This window comes from Myotis lucifugus, unplaced genomic scaffold, assembly GCF_000147115.1.
Source record: "Myotis lucifugus unplaced genomic scaffold, Myoluc2.0 scaffold_0, whole genome shotgun sequence".
Classification (NCBI taxonomy): Eukaryota; Metazoa; Chordata; class Mammalia; order Chiroptera; family Vespertilionidae; genus Myotis; species Myotis lucifugus.
Window position 1 is genome coordinate 32,146,657 of NW_005871048.1, and position 7,307 is coordinate 32,153,963.

Here is a 7,307-nt window from a genome sequence, read left to right on the forward strand (position 1 = left end):
TGCACATTCCTGCTCTGGGATCGCCATGGTGACCCAGGAGCAGGCCCACCTGGGGGCTGCCTGCCCTCTGCACTTTCCTGCTCTGGGATCGCCATGGTGACCCAGGAGCATGCCTATCTGGGGGCTGCCTGCCTGCCGCACTTTCCCTCTCTGGGATCACCATGGCAACCCAGGAGCAGGCCCTACTGGGTGCTGCCTACAGGTCGCACTTTCCCTCTCATGGATCGCTAGATCGCCACGGTGACCCGGGGGCAGGCCCTGCTGGGTGCTGCCTGTGGGCAGCACTTTTCTGCTCTCAGATCGCCATGGGGTCCTGGCTGGCAGCGGGGCTTAGCAGGGCTTAGGCAGCACATGAGGGTCCCAGCTGGGGGTGGGGCTTAGGCAGCACACGGGGGTCCCAGCTGGGGGCGGGGCTTAGGCGGCACACGGGGGTCCCGGCTGGGGGCGGGGATGCACAGGGGGACCGGATGGTGGCTCGCACTGTCCCGCCCTGCCTGCAGTATGCAAATTAGCTGCCATCTTCGTTGGCGGTTAATTTGCATATCACGCTGATTAGCCGATGGGAGGCGTAGCAGAGGTATGGTCAATTACCATCTTTGTCTATTATTAGATAGCATAAGTCCATCTTTCATGTAGAAATTACTAGCAACTTAATATGATGAAAGAGAAAAGTAAATGCTATAGAATTCTAGACTTATTTCTTGTGTCAATATATTTTACTATTTGTATTTGTTTTGATTGTATAGAAAAAAATACCTTAGAAGAAAAAGTCATGAGGAAATAATATTCTGAAGTTGAAAATTAAATTAGGATTTCACCCTACATTTGCTTTCTGTGTATGCTTTCTCTTTACTGTTTTAATTGGTGAATACTGGACTTTTAAAACTCTCTAATTTTTTTCCCCTTGAGCTAATATTTATATTTTGTAGCTAATTATTTAAAAAAACTGAGCTAATTATTATCTTTCTGAAATGACACTGTTTTGGCATGTTCAACATGAAGATAAATTCAACTCATTTAGCTACTTTTTCTATAATTAAGTAACATAAAACATCAATAAAAATGGCAAAACTTGTAAAATATAATTGGGAAAGAATTGTCCTTTCTCAGAGTGCCTACATAGGTACAAAAGAATTATAAATGACTAATAATTGCATCTATGTCATTTATCCTAATCACAAATAACCAATCTCCTACACAGAAGTTTTAGAATATGGTAAAATAAATTATTACATGTAAAGTGGTTGTTTGTATAGGCATTATCAAAGGAGGAAAAATAAACTATGATTCTAATGCTTGCAATTAAGGCTGTTTTGATAAAAGTCTAATACTTATGCCAATAAAATACAAGAAAAACGAGAAGTGGGATTTTGATACTTAATTACACTTTTATTATTCAACTAGAGACCCAGTGCACAAAAATTTGTGCACTCGGGAGGGTCCCTCAGCCTGGCCTGTGCCCTCTCGCAGTCTGGGAACCCTCGGGGGATGTCCACCTGCTGGCTTAGGCCCGCTCCCCAGGGGAACAGGCCTAAGCTGGCAGTCAGACATCCCTCTGGCAGCCCGGGAGCCCTCGGGGATGTGTACTTGCCAGCAGGGAGGAGGCCTAAGCTGCAGTTGGACATGCTTAGCACTGCTGAGGAGGTGGGAGAGGCTTCTGCCACCACCGCTGTGCTGGCAGCTGTCAACCTGGCTTGTGGCTGAGCAAAGCTCCCCCTGTGGGAGCACACTGACCACCAGGGGACAGCTCCTGCTTTGAGCATTTGCCCCCTGGTGGTCAGTGTGTGTCATAGTGACCAGTCATTCTGCTGTTAGGGTCAGTTTGCATATTACCCTTTTACTATATAGGATAGAGGCCTGTTGCACGGTGGGGGCCGGCTGGTTTGCCCTGAAGGGTGTCCCGGATCAGGGCGGGGGTCCTGCTGGGGTGCCTGGCCAGCCTGGGTGAGGGGCTGAGGGCCATTTTCAGGCTGGCCACACCCCCTTCAGGGTGGAGGTCCCTGCTGGGGTGCCTGGCCAGCCTGGGTGAGGGGCTGATGGCTGTTTGCAGGCTGGCCAAACCCCCCAGCAGGAACCTTCACCCCATGGGGTTTGGCCAGCCTGGGTGAGGGGCTCAGGGCTGTTTTTAGGCTGGCCACACCCCTTCAGGATGGAGGACCCCACTGGGGTGCCTGGCCAGCCTGGGTGAGGGGATGAGGGCCGTTTTCAGGCTGGCCACACCCCCTTCAGGGTGGGGGTCCCCACAGGGGTGCCTGGCCAGCCTGGGTGAGGGGCTGATGGCTGTTTGCAGGCTGCCCACAGCCCCTTCAGGGTAGGCGGGGTCCCGCTGGGGTGCCTGGCCAGCCTGGGTGAGGGGCTGATGGCCGTTCTCAGGCTGGCCACACCCCCCACTGACCCACGGTCCCAGCCTCTCCTTTTTTTCTTTTTTTTTCCTGGGATTTATTTATCTTCTATAATTGAAACTTTGTAGCCTTGAGCGGAGCCCATGGCCTGCCAGGGCAGGCAGGAAGCTTGGCTTCCTCCATCGCCGGGGGCAACCCAACCTCCTGCTCACTCCAGCTCCATGACCGCCGCCATCTTAGTTGGGTTAATTTGCATACTTGCTCCTGATTGGCTTCTGGGCGTGGCTTGAGCATAGCAGAAAGATGATTAATTTGCATGTTTCTCTTTTATTATATGGTATAGGCATTCTACCTTCAACATGAAATCATTTCTGATCATTGCAAACATTTATGATAGCCTCTGAGAAAGAAAAAAGCATTTTTGACTGAGTCTGTATAGACATCAGGGACTAGCTCTTGTATAAAAACAAGCAATTGCTTTTTTAAAAAAATTATCTTTATTGTTGAAAGTATTACAGATGGCTCCCTTTCTGTCTCTAAAATTGAATATATATATGCAAACACTAGAGGCCCGGTGCATGAAATTTGTGCACTCGAGGGGTCCCTCAGCTCAGGCTGCATCCTCTCGCAGTCCAGGACCCCTCGGGGGATGTCCAGAACCCTGGCAGGATCAGGCCTAAGCCAGCAGTCAGACATCCCTCTCACAGTCAGAGGCTCTCGCCATCCAGGACCCCTTGCTCCTTACTGCCTGCCTGCAGCAGAGGCAGGAGAGGCTCCTGCCACCACGCTGCACTCACCAGCTGTGAGCCTGGCTTCTGGCTGAGCAGCGCTCCCCCTGTGAGAGCACACTGACAACCAGGGGGCAACTCCTACATTGAACATCTGCCCCCGGTGGTCAGTGCATGTCATAGCAACTGGTTGTTCCACTTTTCAGTCAATTTGTATATTAAGATTTTATTATAGAGGAGATATAAATATATATAGATATAGAGATAGAGGTTGAGATAGAGATAAAGATGGAGATAGAGATAGAGATATTCTTTTAAGAAATCTAGCTGTCCAGCTGTGTAGCCTTTCAATAAGGCTAGAATTAAAGCTGTTGCCCAGAGTTTCCATTTAAAATTTATATAGTCCAGTCCAGCATCAGGCTAGCTTAGCTTGTGTTCCCAGCTATAGTTCATTGCCACATGGCTATGGAGGAAACATCAGTAAGAACAAGGAAGCAGGAATAAAGCCAGAGGAATAAGAGAGGAACAAGTGAGTGACAATGCCTTTATCTTGGAATAGTGTGTCCCTAACTTTTTGTAGATTTGCAGGGGCTCCACCACCTCTAGCCAATGATCTTTGTTTCCAGGCTAGACTGACAGACAAATACCTTCCCTATGTCACTGCAGCTTCACTGAACATGTGTCCATCTCCCCTTTGTTGGACCTCTTCCCCCAGTGATTTTCAAGGGAATGGATTTGTGGTTCCCTGGGGAGTATGAAGTTGCAGCTCCCTGGTGAAGTTGCCCAGATGACCATGCTTATAATGTCTAGCCTCCCTCTTGCTTTCTTCCTATTATTAACTAGAGGCCCAAAGCATGAAATTCATGCAAGAGTAGGCCTTAGCAGCCCCAGCTGCCTTGGCTGGCCCTCACAGCCCCTGTTTCATCTGGAAGGTCATCCGGAAGGTTGTCCGGACGGTCGTTTTGCTGTTTTCCCATTAGGTCGATTTGCATATTATGCATTTATTATTATAGACTAGAGGCCCGGTGCACGAATTCATGCACAGGTGGGGTCCCTCTAGGTGACCTGCAAGAATTGGGCTGAAACCCACAGTCCAATGCCGCCTGCAACTCCTACCTGCCACTCCTGCTCATCCTGGCCCCAGTGTGCCTGCCATGGACTCATGCCCAATTAGTCCTGATTGGGAGAGGCTCACGCTGCCACAGCAGTGCTCACCAGCCATGTGCCCTGCATCTGATGCCCTCCCAAGGGGAGTGGCCTGTGGCATTAGGCTGAAACCAGCTTTCCGATTTCCCCCGAGGGGTCCTAGATTGCAAGAGCACACAGGCCAGGCTGAGGGACCCCACCAGTGCAAGATTGGGCCAGGGAGGGACTTGGGAAGGGCTCCCGGGCATGTCCGGCCCATCTCATTCAGACCCAATCGGCCAGACCTCAGCAGCAACCTAATCTGGTGGTCAGTGCACATAGTTGACCGGTCAACTGTCTGCCCCCTGATGGTCAGTGCATGTCATAGTGAGCAGATGAGCTGCCTTAGCATATCATTAGCATACTAGAGGCCCAGTGCACAAAATTTGTGCACAGGGAGTGGGGTGTCCCTCAGCCTGGTCTGCACCCTCTCCAATCTGGGACCCCTCAGGGGATGTCCGACTGCTGGTTTAGGCCCAAACCCATGTGATCGGGCCTAAACCAGCAGTCGGACACCCCTCTCACAATCCAGGACCACTGGCTCCTAACCGCTCGCCTGCCTGCCTGCCTGATCGCCCCTAACTGCCTCTGCCTGCCTGCCTGATTGCCCCTAATTGCCTCTGCCTGCCAGCCTGATCACCCCCAATTGCCCTCCCTGCCGGGCCTGATCATCCCCAAGTGCCCTCCCCTGCCGGCTGATTGCCCCCTAACTGCTTGCTCCCCTGCTGGCCTGATTGCCCCTAACCACCTCTGTTTGGGCCCCCGCCACTGTGGCTTTGTCTGGAAGGAAGTTGGACATCCGGAAGATGTCTGGTCGACCCAGTCTAATTAGCGTATTACCCTTTTATTAGTATAGATTACGCTTTGATTGGTTTTTCGGTTGTTCTGCCGTTCAGTCTATTTGCATATTACCCCTTATTATATAGAATAACTAGTTAATTACAATGCTAACATGATGTGTGTTCTGTATATTTGTGGATTAAATAAATTAATTTTAACCAAGACAAAGTAGACAGTATTATCCTATTCTGCTGTGGATTGCCTTAAATCATTCCTCAAAGAATGCTATCAATTTCAGTTTTTTTTAGTATTTTTTTTCTAGGAAAATGTAGATGTCTGTGGGGAGGATCACTTCATGGGATACTCCTAGGGGGATGCTTAGGTGTGATCTCTGTATTAGATATATGGCAGAGACTGCAAATTGCAAACCAGTATTTATACTACCCTTCTTCTTTCACAGGGATCTCAGTTGTATTTACAGTAGACAAGTGTTGAGCTAGAAGTTTTATTTCTTAGCCTTCTTGCAGCTAGGCTTGGTTATGTGACTATTTCCTGCTTAATGAAATATAATGTGAGATGTGTTCGAGCATTCCAAGAAGGCTTCTTGAGGGTTTCTGAGTAGCTTCTTAATGTTTAAGCTTAGAGAAATTACTATCATTTTCTTCATTTCTAATATAAGCATTCAAAGCTACAGATTTCCCTCTGAACATTGCTTTTGTAATATCCTACAAATTTCAGTGTTCATTTTCATTATCACCTGCATTTTTAACCACTACTCATTTTGAGTAGTCACTTTTATTTAAATTAAGTCACTCTATTAAAGTCAGTGCTTGAGCATAATGAAAGACATTAATCAAATGTTGAATCAAATATTTAAATACTGCTTTAGTGAAAAGCATCTTGACCTAATATTCAAATTGAGTGCCATGAAAACTTCAAATCTTTCTTCTTGCCAGGATCATATTAAGTATGCTAAATGGTATTTTTGTCAGCAATGAATTATGCAAGGTTAAAATAAAATTTCTAAGATTCACAAAAATAGATTTAAATTACAGTTTAAGAACACACAGGAATGATGAAAGGATTAGCAATCTCTCTGTGCAGGTTACAATGACTCTGAGAGAAGATTTTAAGTCTATGTGTGAGTCAATGCCCTGTCAGAGTTTATGTCAGTAAAATCACTTTGCCTCGAGCTTTTCTCTTGCAAAAAGTTTTTAAAGAAATTTTATCAGGCTAGTTGCTTTAAAGAGGAATTTTGTAGTTAAACTAAATGATTAGTAGAAAAGCAGGTCTCAGAAGTCTTGAAAATCTTATGAAATAGTTGTATTGCATCTTATATTTACTATAATCTATATAAAATAGCTATAACTCTAAAATTATTTTCAAAATAGACGAAGAAGCATGTTAAAATATAATCTCATTTTAAAACACACATTTTTAATTACATATATTTAAATGCTCAAGATTCTTTTAATGGAAGTAAGACATTAGAAGTTTAATATGACTAAATGCCCATCTAATTAATAGAAAATAAATTGGTAATTTCTAAAATTGAGTTATCTACACTAATAAAAGAGAAACATGGTAATTAGCGTACAACCGCTACCCTTCCCATTGGCTAATCAGCATATCCTTATGCAAACTAACTGTCAGCCAAGATGGCGGCCGGCAGCCAGGCAGCTGGAAGCGAGCATGAGGCTTGCTTGCTCCAGTGACTGCAGACTGCAATGTTCCCCGCCTGACTTGCCGGCCTCTGAGCTACAACTCTAAGAAACTATGTTGCAAATATAGTTGCAAAACCCCAGAAACCAGCTTTCAGCCAGCCAGGATCTCAGAGCTAGAGTTATACATTGTTTCGATTATAGCAGCTGAAGCCTCAGAGCTAGAGCCAGAGATAAAGCTGGCCCAGAATAAAAATAAAAATAAAAAAGAAAACAAGGAGCGGTTGGGAGCTTCAGTCACCCGCTTCCGGAAAACAGCCCTCAGCCCCTCACCCAGACTGGCCAGGCACCCCAGTGGGGACCCCCACCCTGATCCAGGACACCCTTCAGGGCAAACCAGCCGGCCCCCACCCGTGCACCAGGCCTCTATTCTATATAGTAAAAGGGTAATATGCCTCCCGGCACTGGGATCAGCGGAGCAGTGAGGCTCCCGGCACCCGGATCAGCATGACAGGGGGCAGCGCCCAAACCCCCTGATCGCCCTGCAGCTCTGTGTGTGACAGGGGGCGGGGCACACAACCTCCCTATCCACCCTGCTCTGTGCCTGAATA